Below are 22,175 nucleotides of genomic sequence, written 5' to 3'. Positions count from 1 at the left end.
ATCTCTCTCAGGAATATGGGAGATAGTACAATGTCCATTCATTTAGGTGGAAACAATATTGAAAAAGCCACAATTGTTAGGATAAGCTACTCTTGTGACTTTGTTTCCTTAATGAATTTATCTGGAGACAAGGAAAAATTTCATGATATACTACAGATACTTAAATGAGAAAGAAAATGGAATGTTTTCAAAACATTAATTACAAAATTACTCATACTGATATTAAAAGAATACTTATTTCATTCTAAAATAAATTTATAACAATAGATAATAAAGAAGCAGAAAAATGAGACTCCTATAATTAAAGTTTATATAAATTGTTTGATAGAAAGAAAAACAATTTCTTCTTTACTTTTACCCCAAGCTCTAAAAGTTTTGACCTCATATTTCTTAAGAAACAGAAAATAAGATTTCTTATATTTTCATAATTTAAGGCATACAGTGGGCAAATGGCACATCCTTAATTAATTAATTATGAAAATATAGATCAAAATTAATCAGTTAGGTCAGAAAATTAATTGTCCTGAGAGGCTGAGGCTAAGTAGAAGTCAAAAGTGGTTCCTCAACAACAAATGATTTAATTTGGGGGCTCTGGGTCTTGGTTGGCTTTATACAAGGTATATTAAATTTTCTAATATTTAAAAATGAATTTAACACTTTAAATATATCATAACTTTTTAAAATGCTGGATCTAAAACAAATTCAGTATGGTTGATTAGAGTAATATACCCGAGAAAAACGTCCTTAACCTTAATTCATTCCTACAGGTATGGAACCATTGGAAATAGGACCCTTTAAAGAGTTTACTAATTTATGTGGGGACCAACTGAATCAGGATGGGTCTTAATCCTATTTTTGGAATCCTTTAATAAGCAGAGTGAAATTCACATAAAAAGAGAGAAAAAGCTAGAGGGGAAAAGCTGGAAGTCAACACAACAGAGAAGCCAGAAGATGCCACCATGTGAATTTCTATGTGACAAAAAGTGAAGGACCATGGATCACTGGCAGCCAGAACACCACACTTTGGGAGAAAGTATTGCCTTGATACTTTGACTTTGGGCTTTTTCTTGCCTCAAAACCATGAGCAAATAAATTCCTGTTTTTTAATCCGACCCATTGTATTGTATTTGTTTTAGCAGGAAAAACTAAAACACCAACTTAACTTCAAATGTGTATACAGGGAAGCAGACTTGGCCCAGTGGTTAGGGCGACCATCTACCACATGGGAGGTCCGCGGTTCAAACCCCAGGCCTCCTTGACCCGTGAGGAGCTGGCCCATGCGCAGTGCTGATGCACGCAAAGAGTGCTGTGCCATGCAGGGGTGTCCCTGTGTAGGGGAGCCCCACGTGCAAGGAGTGTGCCCCGTAAGGAGAGCCACCCAGTGCGAAAGAGGGTTCAGCCTGCCCAGGAATGGCGCCGCCCACATGGAGAGCTGACACAGTGGGATGACATAATGGAAAGAAACACAGATTCCCGTGCTGCTGAGGGCAACAGAAGCGGACAGAGAAGAACACGCAGCGGGGAGACACAGAGAACAGACAACTGGCACGGGTGGCGGGGTACGGGAGGGGAAGGGGAGATAAATAAATAAATAAATAAATCTTTAAAAAAAGTGTATACAAATTATGTTACCATAGCCCTCCACCTACCAATCTTTATGTAGTTCTTGTCGCACATTAGAGTTTACACATTAGGAACCCAGAATCATTGGTTTCTCATTACATTTTAATCATTTGCCTTTTAGATTGTGTAGGGAGTAAAAAATGGAGTTACACACAAAGAATAAAAGAATACTGGCATTTATATATTTAACTCAGTCATCACTATTACTGGAGATGTCTCCATCATGCAGCTTCTATGATCTATTGTCTATTATCCTTTCCTTTCATTCCGCAGAACTCTTTCTAGCATTTTTTGTAGGACTAGTCTAATGGTGATAAAATCTCTCAGATTTTGTTTATTAGTAATGTCTTAATCTCTCCCTCATTTTTTTGAAATAGAGTTTTGCCACATGCATAATTCTCAGTTGGTGGTTTTTGCTTTTAGCACTTTAAATATGTGATCCCATTGCCTTCTTGTTTCCATGGTTTCTGATGGGAAATCAGTGCTTAATCTTTTTGAAGTCTCTTTGTGTATGACATGTTGCTTTTCTCTTTTTCTTTTTTTTAATAGTAAAGATCATTTATTTACTGCATATAACAGAATAATGTCATTCAATTATAAGATGAAGATTAGTTTTTAAATGTTAGTGTTTATAGAGTTAGAGGAAAATAGAGTTAACAATAGTCTTAACATCATGTTTAGAATAAGATACTATAGTTCATAAGGATTGGGCAGAATCTAGCAATGTCCTTTACTGCATATATTTTCTTTTTTTCTTTTTTTTTTAAAGATTTATTTATTTATTTTTCTCTCCCCTTCCCCCCCCACCCCATTGTCTGTTCTCTGTGTCTATTTGCTGCATCTTCTTCTTTGTCCACTTCTGTTGTTGTCAGCAGCACAGGAATCTGTGTTTCTTTTTGTTGTGTCATCTTGTTGTGTCAGCTCTCCGTGTGTGCGGCGCCATTCCTGGGCAGGCTGCACTTTCTTTCGCGCTGGGTGGCTCTCCTTAAGGGGCGCACTCCTTGTGCGTGGAGCTCCCCTGCACGGGGGACACCCCTGCGTGGCAGGGCACTCCTTGCGTGCATCAGCACTGTGCATGGGCCAGCTGCACATGGGTCAAGGAGACCTGGGGTTTGAACTGCAGCCCTCCCATGTGGTAGAAGGACACCCTAACCACTGGGCCAAGTCTGCTGCCACTGCATGTATTTTCAAAAGGCAACCTGGACCAGGTCAGCTATACTTTGTATCAAATTCCAGTGATGATAATTGCAGATGTGTGGCTCTTTTAAAAATGGCAGCATTGTGCTTAAAGCAAAGTTTGTTGAAATTGTGTATTCATGAGTATAGGTGACAGTTAATAGTACCTTTTGTTGGGAATTAAAGGCACAGTGTGAAGTCAAACTATTTTGTTATACAAGTTCAAGCCAATTACATTTATGCTTACTTTGGTGCCTTGCTACAGCCTAAGGAGGTATGTTAAGGCCAGCCTGTGATATCTCTGTTACAATTAAACAGTCCTGAACCCTAGCAATTTATTACGGTTCCACATTTGACTTTGAGCAAAATCTTATTCCTTTCATTTTCAGTTGTGATGTGGAGAGGAATTTCTTAAAAGATTTCGAAAGCTGAAAATGTTAGCTCTTTGAAGAGAACTTTGTTGTGACTTCAAGAGGAAGAGTCAGAGTGGTCTCCTCAAAGGGGCTTCTTGGACTACAACCTTCTCAAAACAGCCACACACAAGAATAAAAAACAAAAAAGAATTAAAAAAACAAAAAAACAAAACAAAACAAAAATAACCCTACAACAACCCAGTGGATTGGGGAAAAGGGAGGGAAGGAGGAGAACATTGGCATTGTCAACAAGTGTTTAAGAGGCTCTTTCAAGTCTAAGAAATCTTTGGTTTCCAAGTTTCTGAAAGATTGACTAAATTTATTAAAGACGTTAATTTAGCAGTGGGCTTTCCCCCCTTCGTTTCAGTTATTCAAAGTCTGGTATGTGTGTAGACATAGTACATCCATCATTCAGTCTTTACCATGGTCTTCTTCCGATAGGGAAGTATTGTAGCTGTTACCCATATGTTTAAAGACAGCATGATCACAAAGTATATAAGAATTGTAAGATTATTGGTGGTCATTAAAGTTGTTACTATTCTTATTGCACAGGTGTACGAAGAAAGGCTCCAAGTCAGAGCACTCACGGCTCTCGAGTCCCTCATCTTCCCCAGATCCTGGAGTTGAGCAAACATACTGGCCATGCTAATGGAAGTACTTAAATTCATGACCAGGTCTATTATCCACTTCTGCTGAGTGAGGTCAAACCAGAAGGACAAAAATACAGCTAAGTATGGTGCACCCTGTTTCACATTCCCCTTACAATGAAAGACATGGAGTAGAAGGTTATTTTGAGCAGTGAGAATGGGGTACTCCAGGTAGGTCAGCATGGGTAGACATAGTAGCACCGGTATGGGAGGAATGCCAGGGACCCCGCCAGCTCCAGCAGTAAACTCTAGAGGCTCAGGCCCCATGCCCCACGCGGCCAGCAGAGCCGAGATCTACGGCAGCCTGAGCACAGTGCACTCGCCCAGGGTACTCCAGCGGCAGAACCACAGCAGGCCAGACCCCATGGTGCTGGCCTGAGGCTGGGGGGTGGAGGCGCCTGGGACACCTGGAAGCCACCTGCTGAGAGAAAGGGTGCTTTTCTCTTGAGTTTTCAGAATTCCCTCTTTATCGTTGGCATCAGACAAGCGTATTAAAATATGCCATAATTTAGGTCTATTTGAGTTAATCCTGTTTGGAGTTTGAACACCTTGAATGTATATAATCACATCTCTTGCTAAATTTGGGAAGTTTTCAGTCATTATTTCTTTGAATATTCTCTCTGACCCTCTCTCTTTCTTCTCCTTTTGAGACCCCTACGGTGAGTATATTGGAATGCTTGATGGGTCCCACAAGTTCTCTAGGCTCTGTTCATATTTCTTCATTCTTTCTTCCTTCTGCTTCTCAGACTTGATTATATCAGTTACTTTATCTTTAGGTTCAAGCTGCTGTTGAAACCCTCTAGGGAATTTATAATTTCTATTACTGTGGTCTTAAGCTCTGATTGACTCGTTTTCTTAATTCTCATCTCTCTATAACCAGATTTTGTCTAGGTTCTTGACTATGCTGCAGAAATGAATTTCAAGAGCATGTTAGGTTAGTTAAGCCAGTAATTTATTAAGGTAGGAGGGAAGAGAAATGGGAGAAAATAACAGCTCATGGGACCCAGATAGAGAGGAAGGGGCTGAAGAGTGATAAAGAGGGCTGATTTATAGAATACAGTTTCCTATTAAAAATTATAAATGCCCAGGTTTACTTGTGTATTGATCCAGCGGGGGTAAAGAAGCCAGAATAAGGCATGAACAGGCACCAGGACAGGGCAAAGAAGATAAGAGAGAGCAAGAGGGAACAAAAGTCCTTTGTGCTTGCTTTTTAAATCATTAATTTAAACCATTTGCTAATGGCATTGGAGGACTCCCAGCTATTTTTTGTTTGGATTGATTACCCCACCCATCAATCCCCCAGGAGTCCCCAATGATAACCTCCCTGGAGAATATGGGAAGTATAGTGGGGGACTTTTATATGGGAGAACATGGGGCTTCTCCTGGCTTCCTGACCAAGTCTCATTCCAAATTGGCAGAATCTTGTGAGGGTCTTCCAGCAGCCATCTTGGGGTTACCAAATGACATGTCAGCTTCTTGCCAGGTTCCAGATCCATCTGATTCCCTATCTTACTAGCTTGCTTCTTCTCTACAGGTATTCCTTTTGTGTTCCTCTATCATCTTCTTAATTAGGATTATTTTTTAAGTGTCTTCACCTGTCGTGCCCCAGGTGTGGTCCTCTATAATGGTAGTTGCTAATGCTTTAAAAATCTCCTTGTCCTGGACCTTACTTCTTTTTGTATGTTTCATAATCTTTTGCCAAAATCCTGGATTTTGGTAGTTTAATGTGTTATTGCAGGAATTTAAACACTGAGACATCTGTTCCTTAGCCTATATCCATCTACTGCTATGATGGAGCTTTTCTTGAATTCTAAGAGCTAACATAAAAAACAGAAATAAAGAAAATGACTTTTTTAGTCTTTGCAGAGTGACTTTTGCAAGTGTTCTCCTTCAGGGCTTATCCATAAAAAGAGTTTAGAGAATAGTTCCATGCCAATGCATAAGGGTCTCCCTCATCCTTTCTGTACATGCATGATGTTTTAGGCATGTGTGCTTGGCCCTAGGATTCTCCCATTTACATGAATACAATGCCTCCTCTTCCTTAGGAAATAGTTCTCAATGCAGTCCGGAGCACTGCACTCTTTGTCCTCCATCCCAATCCTATACCTCAGGCAGTACAATTTGATTGTTCTCCCAGTTTCATGAGCTACTTTGTCAAAGCAGGGCAAGTTCTAGAATGGCGAGTCCCTTAGGCCATCACCAGACAGCATGGGTCATATTCACATATTCCCAGATATGCATGAGGGTTACTGCTTCCTCCAAAACCAGAACCAGAGATACTGGGTCATAGGCCAGTTCCATTGTGAGGGAGTGGGGTAGGGGTCAGTCAGAGCACCAGGAGATCCTAACACTTTTAAATAGCCTTTTTTCTTTATTCAGTGCTCATCCTGTTTCTGCAGTTCTTTTACTTTTTCATAGAGCTTTGAGAAAAATACTTCTGCCAGTTCTTGTTGGTTGTTCAAAGTACCTGTGGGGTTACAGAACCCTAAAGTTTCTCACTCCGCCATCTTATTGGAACATCACAAAAGTAATTTGGTTTAACTGAAACCAACTCATGCCCCTTTAACAACATTCCATAGTTATTAGCATGGCTTTTCCAGAGGGGGCAATATGTTTGCATAAAGTTACTTGATTGAATTTTCACTAATATCTTTGTGGTCAAGAAAGACAAATATGGATTATACTATAGCACTGTTTTGTTGAATTTTGTTATAGAATGACCATTCAAGAAAGCATTTTTAGAAGCAATCCTTGAACTGTTAAATTATAGTACTTTTATTAATGACTTGAATAGTACAGTACATGTTTGTGGATGGCATAAAACTTAATAGGCTAGTAATGGATAAATTGCCCAGGCAAAATTATATCATGATGTTCACAGCTGGTTCTCACATTTTAGGAAAAACTATAAAACATATGAATGATTTCAGAGTAGAGCACCAGGAAAAGGTGAGGTTGCATTTTCTTGAAAATGTTATGAAATTGTTTCTAAAGTGACTTGTTTATTATCCACTTTGAAAACTTCTTTCTTTTAATTTGGTGTGTTTAGACCATTCACATTTGAAATGATTATTTATATGATTGGACTAATATCTACCATATTAATGGTAACTGCTGTTTCTAATTGCATTTCTTATTTTTTCCCTCCTATATGGCCTTCACTGGTTTGAACTGAATACTGTCTTGTAATTCTCTTCTCTCTTTTCCTTTCTTTTTGGGCATTTTCTATCAACGTGTTTTCTTGTTTTCTTTTTCTTTCCTTGGCCATGTCAAATCTATTGATGAGCTGGTTGAAGGCATTCTTCATTTCTGTTATTGTGTTTTGATGTAGAAACAGATGGTTAATGTACTCAGAGAGATGCAAACTCTAAGAAAGAATCAAAAGGAAATGCTAGAAATAAAATCACACAAACACATACAGTAAAGGACATGAAGACTACCTTTGATAGGCTCATCTGTTGACTTAAGTTCTGCCTAGGAAACTCATAAAAGAATAGCAAATTCAACCCAAAATATGCAGAAATGAAGAAATAATAAAAATAGTTAATGAAGATAGGAAATTAATAGAGAAAATAAGTGAAACAAAAAGCTAATTCTTTGAACAAAATCAATAGAATCGATAAAACTCTAAGAAGGCTAATTAAAAAATAAAGAGGGAAGATATCACTTTGTAATATAAGAAGTGAAACATAGGCCATCACAAGTGATCCCATGGATATTTAAAGGATAACAAAGGGTTAGTATGAATAACTTTATGCCCACAAATTGGAAAACTGATGAAATAAAACAATTCCATGAAAGATTCAAACACCAAAACTCACACAAGAAGAGACAGATAATATTAATAGGTCTATATCTATTAAATAAATTGAATGAACAAGTAAAATCCTCTTCCAAAACATGAAACAACAGGTTCAGATGGTTTATCTGGTGAATTCTACCAAACATTTAAAGAAGAAATGGTACCAATTCTCTACAACATTTCAAGAAACAGAAGAAGAAAAACCACTTCTTAACTCATTCTATGAGACCAGCATTACCCTAACACCCAAAATAAAGACATTACAAGAAAATAAATCTATAGACCAATATCTCTTATGAATAGAGATGCAAAAATCTTCAACACAATATTAGCAATTGAATTTAGCAATATATAAAAAGAATAATGCACCATGACCGAGTGGAATTTATTCTGAGTATTGAAGGCTAGTTAAAACTTTGAAAATCAATTAATGCAATGCATCACATTCTGAGTCTGATTTCGGCCAATTCTTCTTCCTAACACAGATGATCCCATAGTACCCCCATCCCCACCTCCTTTTCCAGTTGAGAATTCCACAAGCAAATAATCATGAATAACTTCAATCCTTTTGAAGTGACCTCTTATATAAAACTCCAGAAAGCTGTTTCAGTACAGGCCTGGGGAGTTATCTTTGAAGACTGCCATGGAAGATCTTTGTTCTTTCTTTCCTGTTTTTCTTCTCCTAGAACCACCATTGAACATTGTTCATCGTTATTAATGCACTTAGAATAAATTTGGTTTTTTTTTTTCACTTTGATATGTGTATATTTGATATTTAATTTATCCTGTGCTGTAGAACACTTGCCAAAGTCAGTTGTTAATAAATTTTTAAAAATAAAAAATTTGCAGGCTAGCAGTGAAAAATCAGACTCATTTCCCCCCTCAGACCAACAGTAAGGTAAGGATGTCTCATCTTACCACTCCTAGTCAGCATTGTACAGGAAGTTCTAGCCAGTTCCATAAGATAATAAAAGGATATAAAAGCACACAGATTGGAAGGAAGAAATAAAACTGTCTCTGTTCACAGATGATATGATTGTCTATGTAGAAAATCCCCAAAAGTGTCAACAATAAAAAAACCTCCAGAAACTAATGAGTGATTACAGCAAGTTTGCAGGATACCAGATTAATGTACAAAAAGTCAATTGCTTTCCATTTACCAAAAATGAACAATTGGTATTGACATAAAACCCAATACCATGTACATTAGCATACACACACAGAAAATAAATACTTAAGTATAAGTCTAACAAAATATATACAAGTTCAATGCAAGAAGGAGGATACAACAAAGAAGGAAAATAAACACGATGAGGATAGGAATCAGGCAAGGGAATATTAGGAGTTTCTGATTGAGATGATGACAAAGTGCAGGTGATGGATGGTGATGATGGTCACAAACACTATGAATATAATAGATCCCACTGAACTATATGTTGAGGGAATCCCCTGTCCCTCCCTTCTATCCTGCCATGTAATGCTGGTACAGGCTGCCTTCTGATAATGCAGCTCTTGGGTGTGTCTGTGCTGTGAGCTGCAGGGTGTGCACCTGTAAGAGCTTGATTGTGTGAGTCAGCAGGCTAATCTAAGTTAGCGGCTGTTGCCTCAGCCTGTGTCTGCTTGTCACAAGGTAACCAGCAAATTCGCTTCTGTACTCGTGCTGTTGCCTGCTAGTCAATGTGTTCTAACTCCTGCCTGTGTCCCGCCAGCCTATGAAACCCCATCAGCTTGGCAAATTGCAAGCCAATCAATGGAAACCTCAATCCCTACATAAGCCTCTGAAAACTGCAGCAAGGGGCCCAGAATTTGGAGATTGAACTCTCCTCTAGGTCCGTGCATGTAATAAAACTTTGTCCCTCCATCTCTCTGAGTGTCGTTTGGGTTTCTCAGTATACTTAAAAAAATGTTAAAAGGGGAAATTTTATGTTATATAGCTGTTACCACAATAAAATTACACACATACACACACATGTTGAGTTACAGGGGCTAGAGGTGGAAATAAAGAGCCCATGGTCAAGGAGTCCTTGAATAATAAATGTAAGACCTTCAATTTCTTGTTTTTAAAGGATATCAGGATAGCTAAGGATAGGCAGTGAGGGGGACTGCTCTGTTCCCCCAAGCCACAACAGTGCCACAGCCTTCCAGGAGCTGAAACTCAGGAAGCCACCAGCATGGCAGGAGTGAGCCTGGCCACTGTTTTGCAGCTGAGAGTCAGGAAGAGGTAGCCGCTGGCCTGGAAAGTTGGCAGTGCCTCCTTTGGACTATCTCAGCAGGGTCATTGCTGCAGGAGAAGTCGCCATCAAGCTTGAATATGTTAAAACCAAACACTCTCAGTTCCACATTGGAAGGAAAATTTACAAAATGACTCAGGAAAGAGTGGGCATCCCCACCAGGAGGTGGTGCAGGGCCAAGGGCGACTACAAGATTGTGGAGATGGAGTTGATGAGTCCAGCTTCAAGGATCTCTTCAACTTCTGCTCAAGGCAGTTCAGTCTCAAGAACTCCCCTGCTATTTGCATTCACCGAGTTATGTAAGCAGATCACGTTCTCATGGGATCAGGAAAGAAGGGCAGCCTGATCTACATGATAGGCTTTGGGCTGGCCAAGAAATACCAAGTCGCTCAGACTCACCAGCACATCCTCTATCGTGAGAAGAGAAACCTCACAGGAACTGCTCGATATGCCTCCCGCAGAGCGCACCTTGTCATTGAATGTTCTCATAAAGACACGACTTGGAAACTCTGGACTCTGCCCAGGTCCTTTGGTCTGGACTCTCTCCCCTGGCAGGGGCGGAAGGCCACCACCAAGAGACAGGAATGAGAGAGGAATAGTGTCCACTCCCATTGAAACGTTATGTAAAGGATATCCTTCTGAATTTGTCATATACCTGAATTTCTGCCGTGCCCTGTGTTTGGAGGATGAGCCCGGCTACTCACATCTGGGGCAGCCCTTCCACACTCGTGGCTTCTCCGACTGTGCGTTTGAATGGAACGCGCTCAAATGTGGTGCGGGGCGGCAGCTGACAATGCTGAACGGGAACCCCGGGATGGCGAGAGGAGCGACTGAGAGGCTCTCACAATCCTGCCCCCAGGGGCCTTCCTTCCGCCCACGCCCCTCACCCCTGTCTCACCACTGGACGCCCCTCGTGGCCTGTCTCAGGCACGGAAAGAGCGGACAGCGAGCCCGAAAGCGGCACCGTAGGGCAAAGTGGTCTCCTCTGAGGGAACCCACTGACAAGACAATATATCTTTCACATGTCCACCTCACAGAATCTGGGTGGCAGCCTTTCAGGGCCCTGCTTCCCAGACATGCTCTACCCTTCACGTGTTGTTCCAGTAGCCCAGAGAGAGTTAGTAATATGACTATATTTTGAATGGGGGGATTGTCAAGGGCATTGGAAGACATAAGAGGGTTTTAAAAAAAAAGGAATTATGTGTCAGAGCTGTCAGAGGACAAACATGAATTGGGGAGGATCTACACAACCTCAAGGGCTAGTTCCTTGAGTGAACAAGAAATATTATATCAACATTCCAATTAGAGGTTAAATCTCTACCTAAGAGATTAACAGGAGTTGTGGAATTTAATAAAAATCTATGATGGGCATCATGCTGTCCAAGAGATACAGAAAGAGGTTTAGATAGGGACAAATCATGTGGTCAGTTATCTCACCACACTGCAGAGGTGGTATATGTCCTATGAAGGTTATGGGGGGTAGGGTGAACAGGTGGAAGCTCCTCGATGTCAGCTGTTTCTCAGAGTTAGCTTTAAAGGGCAGTGTTCCCCAACGTAGTGTTTTAGTGCTTACTTGAACTTGGGGCCAGCCCAGTTTGGGGGCTTGTGGGGAGGATGAAGTCTGGCTAAAGTTTGGTCAAGCCAAAGTTCTGGGGTAAGTAATGTTTATCACCAGATACGTTGTTTTGGATAAGAGATAATGAAGTAAACAGGCCTTTTATGAGTGGATTTATTAATCTAGTTAGAAGTTGGGCTGTGTTTAATGTTCACGTTCTTCTGGTGACCTTTTTTTTCTCTGTCCTCTCATCTTCGGAGCTTCACTGTATACTGCTCCTCAGACACAGTCTGTGCCTTGCAGCTCCTTCAGCTGTACTAATCTGGAGCCTCATTCATGCAGTTTGTCCATTTCAAAGTGTTTCTGTTCTTTTAGTGGTATAGCTTTTACCCTATACTTCTATCCCTGGCTGCATCATACCCAATTTATTTCCAAGAAACCATGTTTTCTGTTGATTATGGCATTCATTTAAAAAATTTCTCCTTAATTGAAACCGGAAGGCTGGAGAGGGCTGGAGTGGGAAGGAATTCCTTTTCTTTAGGTGGAACAAAATTTCAAAATTATGCTCTGTCAAAGTCCTTTATTCCAGAGAGCAGGACTTTATAATAAAGACTCTAGCCATGTTTTACTATATTTAGTCTTCCTTCCACTGTCAAAATCAGAAGATCTTTCTTAGATCTTTACCATGAGAACCTGGTGGAGTTCTTAGAGTTAAAAAACCCATGAAAGTATAGTGTGTTTAAGACAAAGACTATAATCCCCAATAATTTTTCACTTTCATGCTAGTCCACACTCCCTCTAGCAATATCTCAAACTTTCCATTTAAATGGCTTCTACCAGTCTATAGCTATAGCAACTGTTGTTCAGGTAAGATTTCAGTTGCTATGTCTTCCAATAGGAAAAGAAAAAATATTGGTTATTTAAGAATAAAATTTTGAGAAATAAGATTAAATGATGAATATCGCATTGCAGCCAAAATGTCTTCAACTAAATTGAATCTCTTTAAGTGTTGGTAATATGTGTTATTTACCTTTAAATTCACCAAATCACTTCAAACTGAGTCTCACACTTATGAAGATTTAAATATATACTTGACTGATATGCTTATTAAAAAATGAAGATACCTGAGATTTCTGCTCAAAGGTGGCTTGTAATGGTCATGCTAAGCAAGCCTGAATAATTCTCAAGTCATATTCTCACAATAAGTACTTATGAAACACTATTAAACCCTTAAATAAAAAACTTCTTAAATCAATTTGTTCCTGCAATCACAGTTTGAGGTAGGTAGAGATTATTAGTCTTAGGTGATCATTGAATTAGGCTGGGAATTTTACCTTTATTTATTAAGGTAAAAACTGAGTATTACTGAATTTTAAGAATGAGTTGTTCAGTTTAACACATCTATTAATTAGGAGAATTTATGATAAAGAGACCAAAGGTATTTCTATTAAGCTCAATTCTTGACACACACGCAAAAACATTCACAATTAGGTATAATTAATCAAAAGTGTCATCTTATCTCTATCATTTCTACTTCTGCTTCTATGATTATCTATTGCCTTACACATATTTGAAAGTGAGAATGTATCTAACAAATCAATGTTATATACTTATAATTTGATGAGTTCTGAAGTAATCTTATGGTTAGATTTGCAGCATTTTTTTAAAAGAAGCTTAGATGAACACTTGCAGGGAATATAGCAAAATGTTTCATAAGATCCTTACTCTGACTAGAGGCTTTAAACACATGACTCTAACAAGAGCAGGTTTTAAAAAGAGATTAGGAGCTGTGATTATAGGAAATATTATGTAATTCAGTGTATATTGATGTGTTTTTTAAAGAATTTTACAAGAATTTCTAATATACCACCTTATTTCCTTTAGAATTCTCAGTTGTCATTTTAAGAAATCTCTGATGTATACTACATTAAATACCCAAATATTTTTACCTTACTTTTTTTCCATTCTTTGTACTTTATTGGTAGTATTTTTTTTTTAGGAGGTACTGGGGTTTGAAGACTTCATATATGGGAAGCAGTCACTCAGCTACTGAGCTACTTTGCTCCCCAAAGAGAATTGGTTTTTTCATTTGTTTTTTAGGAGGTACTGAGGATGGAACCAAGGAACACGGGAAACAGGCGCTCAACCACTTGAGCTCCATCTGCTCCCCAACAGTATTTTCTTAAGTGGTACTTCAGGGCTCATTACGTTTAGTCATGAAAATAATGAGAATAAGTGGAAGTATCTCATTGGTGTTTAACTGAAAATTTCTGTCATTTCAATATAAAATTCTTGTTATCCCAAGATGAAGTACAACAATCTACAGATTTCTCTCATAAACCAGGTATATATTTAGGTTTTAGTCACAAGGTAGTACATTAATTACATTTTGATGTATCTTCCTCAGTTTCTCCCATTGAAATGGCAATAAAAATCTGCAAATTCAGGTCAAAATTCAGCTTGTACAGTAAATATAGCCAGAAAACTTACTTATGGCATTTACCTTTTGAGAAACAAAAAGACAAAAGAGCACCTCTTACCACCAAATTCTTCCCAGTTTTAAAATTAAAATTTTACACTAAGGACTTTAAACATGTATTCTGTAATGTAATTTATGGTGGTTCAAATATTATATTGAACTTTATAGTACATTTGATTGTAAAGTCAAGAGCAGAAGCAATATTTAGTGACTTTCTTGTTACAAGGGCACTATCTTTTGTGTAGTAGTTACACATGCTTTTTTAGTTTGTATTTGATGAACTGATTTTCTATGTTAACTCAATTACATTTTGGTAAATCAAGTCTCCTTATATTCCTGTTTAATGTGCTGTTAATTGATAAATGGAGATTATTAAACAATTTTTTTCTATCCTCCACTAGCCAAGAAGGTATTCTCAGTGTGTATATAGTGGATAGTTTGGGCATATAAACACAAATTTCATCCAAAGATTAGTTTTTTCTTTAAGTGAAAACTTAATATTAACAAATATTAGTAAGGAGGAGCACATATCATGAAATTAAGTTTTCAGGGATACATTGGTTGAGATCACTTTGCTTTGAGATGTTTAAAAAATTTTAGATTGGGAAAAGTACATCATTCCTCATTTTAGTTCAAATTATGGATGATGGTATATTTTGGCCAAACTATGTAATGACCTTTAATTACTCAACATAAAGAATTAAGTATAAGATATTGAGTATAAGGCATATTACATTAATATAGACCATTATTATTATTTATTTAGTGTTTGCTTTTACATTACAGATTACGTGTAAAATAGCAGCAAGCATTAAGAATTATCAATGATAAATCTTTTGGAAATATTTTTACCATTAAGCTTTTAAATAGGGGGTTTCAAATTAATTTTTGTCATACACAATGCTGTAAGAGAGGTTTAAGAAAAGATTAATCAAACCCAGGGCCTCCTTGACCCGTGTGGAGCTGGCCTGCGTGCAGTGCTGATACGCGCAAGGAGTGCCGTGCCATGCTGGGGTGTCCCCCGCATAGGGGAGCCCCACGCGCAACAAGTGCGCCCCGTAAGTAGAGTCTCCCAGCATGAAAGAATTTCAGCCTGCCCAGGAATGGCACCACATATGCGGAGAGCTGACACAACAAGATGACACAACAAAAAGAAACAGATTCCCGTGCTGCTGACAACAACAGAAGAGGACAAAGAAGAACACGCAGAAAATAGACACAGAGAAGAGACAACGGTGGGGGGAGGGAAGAGAAATAAATAAATAAATCTTTAAAAAAACAAAAAGATTAGAATAAATGTCCCCTAAACATGACTTGAAATAAATTCAAACCCTTTCAAAACCTGTTTAGATTCCCAAACCTCAGTTATATTACATAGAGCCTTGAAAACAGAAAGAAAATAATATTTTAATGATGACCTCAAGAGCCTTTTACGTGTTGGGGCCCAAGTTCAGGCCCCACAGAATCTATGTTTCCCCAGCTGCAGATGGTGGCATCAATCACACTTCATCAGCATCAAGATCTGTTAAACACACATTTTCACATGTAGCATTGACACTAAACCTCAGAAATGAAATAGAAAGCCCAAATATTTTTATAGTAAAGATTATATTTTTTAAAAGTACAAGTTGTCTGATATATTATTTCAACAAATAGAATATTAAAATAATGATCCTTTTTACATGGGGTAGTAACAGTTTATATCATATATAAGGGGAACTTTTTTGGTATAAGTAAAATTGAAAATATGAATAGTCACAAATTTAAGGTAGATTTATTTTGCACATTTAAAATTATTTTTAAAACACCTCACAAAATCATTGGAATGTGTACATTCCTTTACTTTTGCATGATTGCTAAGTTTTCAATTTTAATTACTTTATGATGTAATTCACTTCAAATATATTAGCTTTTATTTAATAAATCATCCTTTGCAGAATAGCAGTAAAGAGAGAATATTAAAATTCTTAAGTTTATTATTTAGGATAATACTAACTGCTATAATAAAGCCTGTAAACGAACACAATAGAATTTTATTTAAAGCTCTTGTAAGAGTCCAATGCAGATATTTCTTTTCAGCAGTTAGCTTTGCCCACATGATAATTCAGGGATAAGGGCACCATGTATCTTTTGGCTCCATCATGTTCTGCAACCAGCTGGCAGTAGAGAGGGAAAAAAAGAGTATAGAAAAAGCTAAAAGCCCTTATCAAGAAGTGTCAAATACCACTTCTACTCAAATATCATTGGTAACATATAGTCAGGGGGCCACACCTAAATGCCAGAAGGTTGGGGATACTAGTTTCTTAAAAGAATTTCCACTATGTTGGGACAATCACAGTCAAATAATGGAGGAGAAGCCCAAGCTTTTTGGGAAGCTGTTGACTGTCTGTGCCACATCCTGGATGTTAACATCTTCAGGTGTAACCCTGAGTTTACTAGAGCCAGATCATTTAGCTCACAACACTGAATTGTTACATTTCCAGAAATTTTGTGACCCAATTGTTAAACATAGATATTATTAAAATTAAATTGGATAGGGAAGCGGCTGTGACTCAATCAGATGAGCTCCTGTCTACCATATGGGAGGCCCTCGGTTCGTGTCTGGAGGCCTCCTTGTGAGGGCAGGCTCATCCGCACACTGTGGAGCACCACCCGGTCCCCAGAGGTCATGGAGAGCTGACTCTGCAAGGTGACGCAAAAAAAGAAGGAGACAAACAAGAACACAGAAGAGCCCTCAGCGAATGGACACAGTGAGCAGACAGAAAGCAAGCTGCAAAGCAGGAGGGGAAATAAATAAATACAGACACAGAAGAATGGACACAGAGAGCAGACAGGACGCAAAAAGCTGCAAGGTAGGGGGGGAGGGAAATATTAAATTGGATAAATTATAAATAAATAAATTACATTATGAACAAAGGTAATAAGAAATCAAATCATCACTTCTTAATTATTTTACTACAGTTTACTGTTAACTATTCTCATAAAGATATTTAGATCTATTGTATCTGTGTGGTATAAATTCTAAATTACAGTGTGCTATTGAATATGTCTTCTCTATTTCCTACATAATGACATCACTGTGACATCACATTAGTAGCTTCTATCTTATCAGCCATGGTGGAAATATTAATTAATCAACCAACACTTCGAATCAGGGTTTTAAAAAAAATTTACTGTAGGGACAATCATTAAACATTTACCAGCTCACCATTGAGTGTAAAATTGCAGATACATCCATGTCTATACCTATGTTTATGCCTTTGTGTTTATCTCTATCTTGATCTCTATTAGTATCTATCCTCTCTATCTCCTTACAATTGTATTTAAACCCCTGTCTAAAACACATTTTTTTATATAAGCTCTCTTTTATAGCAATCTGCCATAGATATCTTCCTATGCAATACATCTAGAAAAAATATATGTATCTAGAGGAAGGGAAGAAGAAATTTCCTGGAAGAATAAATGCATAGACAATGGAAAGATTGGTATTAACAAGTATGAAAAAGACCTCAGCGTCTGTGTAGAAATAAATGAAGACTACTGTAGTGGATTGAAGATAATTGAACCACAGAAAAACATGTTCTTAAATTTAATTGGAGCCTGTGGGTGAGAATGCATTTTAAGTAGGACCTTTTCATGAGGTTGTTTCACTTACGGTATGGCTCACCTCAATCAGGATGGGTCTTAATCCTATTTATTACTGGAGTCCTTTATAGGCAGAGTGAAAACCATGGGAAAGAAGAATTTGAACATCAATAGAACACAGAAGAGGAGGAGATACTGGCAAGGAATTTGCTCTGTGGCAGAGAAGCTTAAGATTGCCAGCAGCCAGTCCCAGAATACCACAGTCTTTGGTAAGAAGGCATCACCTTGATGATACCTTCATTTGAATTTTCTTTTATCATCAAAACCTTGAGCAAATAAATCCCCATAGTTTAACCTAACCCATATCATGGTATTTGCTTGGGCAGCCCAAGAAACTGAAACAAATTTTAGTACTAGTACCAGGGGAGTGTGGTCCTGCTATTGCAAATACCAAAAATATTGACATGGCTTTGGGAAAGGGTAATTGGTAGAGGCTGGAAGAATTGTGAGGCACTTGATAAGAAAGACCTACATTACTTTGAAGAGATTGTTGGTGGAATTATGATTGCTAAAGTTACTTCCAGCAAGGCCTTAGAAGAAAATGATAAATCTGTTATTGGAAACTGGAGGAAAGATGATCTTTATTTGAAAAGTGGCAGAGAACTTGGCAAAATTGAGTTCTGATGTTCAATGGAAAGAAGAATTTGAAAGCAGTCTTGGAAATTTTAATATATATATATATAAAAGGATACTTAGATTACACAACATGTTACACATACAAAAATAAAGGATTCCCATATGCCCCACTCCCCATACCTCCTTCACTTCCCCACATTAACAACTCTTTCATTAGTGAGGTACATTCATTGCAATTGATGAGCACATTAGGAGCATTGCCACTAAGCATAGGTTATAGTTTACACTATAGTTTAAAGTCTCCCACTCAATTCTGTATGTTATGGCAGGATACATAATGTCCTGTATCTGTCATTGCAGGGTCGTTAAGGACAATTCTAAGTCCCAAAAATGCCCCCATATGACATCTCTTTTTCCCTCTCCCTGCCCTTAGCACCTCCAGTGGACATTGTCTCCACATCAATAATATAATTTCTTCCATTGCATGAATCACAATAAGTCTATAGTAGAATACCAGTAAGTCCGCTCTAGTCCATATTTTATTCCCCAATCCTGAAGATTCTGGGATGGTGTTGCCTACTCCACCTCTAATTGAAAGGAGGCCTTGATCACATATGGCCGATGGATGGAACTCTCTTACTTGAAGTTGCAGATTCCTTGGTTCCTTGGTATAGTGGTTGTCCATCCTCACCTCTTTGTTAGTTGTCCTGGGTAAGTCCAATGAACTGGAGAGTAGGTGTTGCAACTCTGTTGAGGCTCAGGACCCAGCTGGCACATGGATAGCCCAAAGATTCAAGTCTCTTGGACCTACACCTACTAACTCCAGCACCAACTATAGATTCAAATAGCAGGAACAGAGGAGGAATGTGGAGAGATGTCACATCTGAGTCCAACTCTGACACACTTAGAAGCACAAATTCCAAAGTTGGGCCCCCTGGTGAGGCACCAAACTTCAGAGCTATCTGCCATGACCATGGGACCTTGGTATCTCCAGAGCCCTTAGGAGCCCCACTATTTGGAGTAGTATCTACTTTGGCAGTCTATGAGATCCTGCTGAGATGGGCATAAGCATTACCTCTTGGATGACCTTTTGAAGTCTTTCACTCATATATACTCTTATATCTTTACCTTTCCCCCTTTGATTCAAGGTCTTTTGGTAGTAATTCCTCAGTGCCAGGGAGGTTCATTCCTGGGAGTCATGTCCCATGGTGGGGGGAAGGTAATGCATTTATATCCTGAGTTTGACTTAGAGAGAGGCCACATTTGAACAACATGGAGACCCTCAGGAGGTAACTCTTAGGCACCCAACAGCACTAGGCTAAGGTGCGGTTTTAAGCACAAAGGCTCATAAGCATTATTGTCAATATCAAGGGCCCATAAATGAACTATCTTTCTTCACTAGTTATTACCCTGATCTTGAGGGATTGTTGCTGTTCTACTAGGGAATGTGGCAGAACTCCCCAGGATGGTAATTAAATATTCTTTTGAATATTGTGTGAATCTCCACCCACCATGGCAATACCCCATGAACATATAAACATAATTATGTACCTTATATGTATGCCCAGTGGAATTTCCTCCCATGTATTCCCCATCACCAACACCCATACCAATTATCCTCCCATGCCACAGTTGTAACCCTACTGTGGTCCAAAACTTCTTCAAAAATGAAACCAAGAATATTGCCAAATACAATTAATAGGAAAATGAAATAATAATGATAGGTTTAAGCATAAGAAATAAAATACATCATAATTTAGAAAAACTAAAACTAAAATAAAATTTAAAAATTGGGATATTAAAAACGAATGGAAAATATTAACAAAAACTGGTGACATTTGCCTTCATCACTGTAATATCTGTTGTTCTATATGTACAGTGGCATTTTCTTCCATTTCTCTCCTAGTGTCTTACTTTGTTTCATTTTGTCTTGAAAGAAGTTTTAGGTCACAGTAAAGTCACATACAGAACAGAGGGGACTCCATATACCCAACATCCTCCCCCTTTTCCCCTTCTAATATCAATAACCTTTTTATATGTGGATGGTACTTTTGTTACAACTGATGCACAAATATTGAAACAAAGCCATTGACCATGGTAAATGGTTTACATTATATTCTACACTCTAGACCATACATTTTTAGAAATTTTTGATGAAATCGAAGTGGCCTGTATCCATTATTGCAAGATCGTGCAGAACCCTTCCATTGCCCGCTAAATACCCCCTTTTCCATCTACTCTATTCCTCCCTTCCCTTCCCCTTGGTGCCCATGGCGACCACCAAGTGTCACTCCTTGAAGGACAAGATTCATAGTTACTTGCAACAACATCAAGGGCTTGACACAATGGTCTGTCCTCCCCTATTAGGAGCCACTGATGTTCTGGAGAGACCCACCCTTCTGTCTGAGAACATTTCTAGCCTCCCCAGAGTGGGAGTCAAACTCTTTCCCACTCATTATGTGGGTCTCCAACCACTGATACAATGCACTATGACAAAAAGACCACTCGCTCTTTCTCTAGCAGACTGTCCTAGGTGTGTCCTGGCCTGAAGGCCCCTCCCCTATCCAACACCCTAAACAAGTAACCCTTCCTTGTCATATTGTCAAAAAAGCTTTCCCAACATTGTAGTTTCAACCACATTCCATCAATCCCCAGTGTTCACCTACTTCCTGCCCCAACCCTATCTCAGTTCCATGGACCATCCAACCCACCCTCTCCACCCTACATGCCTGTCAATCTTGCATGACCCAACCCAATACTATCACTTCATCCCTGTCATATCCCTTCACTGCACAACTACTTACTCCCACCTTATCATAAATTTCACCTGTATGTGCATTGGTTCATAAACTTCTCCCTTTCTATTTCCTGTCAACCTATCTTCTGGACTCTAGCTCCCTGAGTCTGCTCGATTTGCTTAATTCTTATCAGTGAGGTCATGTAATATTTGTCCTTCCATGCCTGGCTTGCTTCACTCAATATAAGGGCCTCAAGATTCATCTATGTGTCCCATGTGTTTGTACTGTATTTCTTCTTATAACTGAGTAATATTCCATTGTATGTATATACCATATTTTGTTTATATACTCATCTGTTGATGGGCATTTGGGTTAATTCCAACTATTGGCAGTAGTGAAAAATGCTGCAATGGACATTGGTGTGCATATATTTTTTTGTGTCTTTGCTATCAATTCTGCTGGGTATATATCCAGCAATGGAATTGCTGGATCATACAGCAGATCTATAGTTAGTTTTTTGAGGAAATGCCAAACAGTCCTCCACAATGGCTGGACCATTCTACATTCCCACCAGCAGTGGATAAATGTTCCTATTCCTCCAAATCCTCTCCAACACTTGTAGTCCTCTATTTTTTTAATAGTTGCCACTCTAATGGGTGTAAGATGATATCTCATTGTAGTTTTGATTTGCCATTTCCCTAATAGCTAGTGATGTTGAACATCTTTTCATGTGCTTTTTAGCCATTTGTATTTCTTCTTTGGAGAAGTATCTGTTCAAATCACTTGTCTTTTTATTTTAGAGATATAGGATTTCTTTATTTATGCTGGATATTAGGCTCTTATCAGATATATGGTTACTAAATATTTTCTCCCATTGTGTAGGCTGCCTTTTCACTTTCTTGACAAACTCCTTTCAGGTGCAAAAGTTTTTAGTTTTGAGGAAGTCCCATTTATTTACTTTTTCTTTCACTGTTCATGCTTTGGGTGTGAAATTCATGAAACCATTTCCTATTACAATATCCTGTAGATGTTTCCCTGTATTATCTTCCAAGGTCTTTATGGTCATGCTCTTATATCTTTGATCCATCTTGAATTGATTTTTGTATAAGGTATGAGAGGGTATTCCTTTCTCATTCTTTTGAATATGGATATCCAGTTTGAAGGCACCATTTGTTGAATAGGCCATTCTCTCCCAGTTGAGTGGGCTTGGTGGCCTTGTTGAATATCAGATGACTGCCTATATGAGGATCTATTTCAGAACTCTCAATTCGGTTCCATTGGACAGTTTGT

General features: G+C 38.4%; 2 pseudogenes; one reads left to right on the top strand and one right to left on the bottom strand.

Moving 5' to 3' along the window:
- Nucleotides 1–3,619: 3,619 nt before the first annotated feature.
- On the bottom strand, nt 3,620–4,225 carry LOC101414810 (solute carrier family 66 member 3 pseudogene; annotated as a pseudogene).
- A 5,445-nt stretch (nt 4,226–9,670) lies between these two features.
- Nucleotides 9,671–10,881, top strand: LOC101442455 (casein kinase I pseudogene; annotated as a pseudogene).
- The last annotated feature ends 11,294 nt before the right edge of the window (nt 10,882–22,175 follow it).

Source organism: Dasypus novemcinctus, chromosome 15, assembly GCF_030445035.2.
Source record: "Dasypus novemcinctus isolate mDasNov1 chromosome 15, mDasNov1.1.hap2, whole genome shotgun sequence".
NCBI classification, from domain to species: domain Eukaryota; kingdom Metazoa; phylum Chordata; class Mammalia; order Cingulata; family Dasypodidae; genus Dasypus; species Dasypus novemcinctus.
Note: the sequence above shows the minus strand (reverse complement) of the source record. Positions and strands in the feature narration are given on the sequence as shown.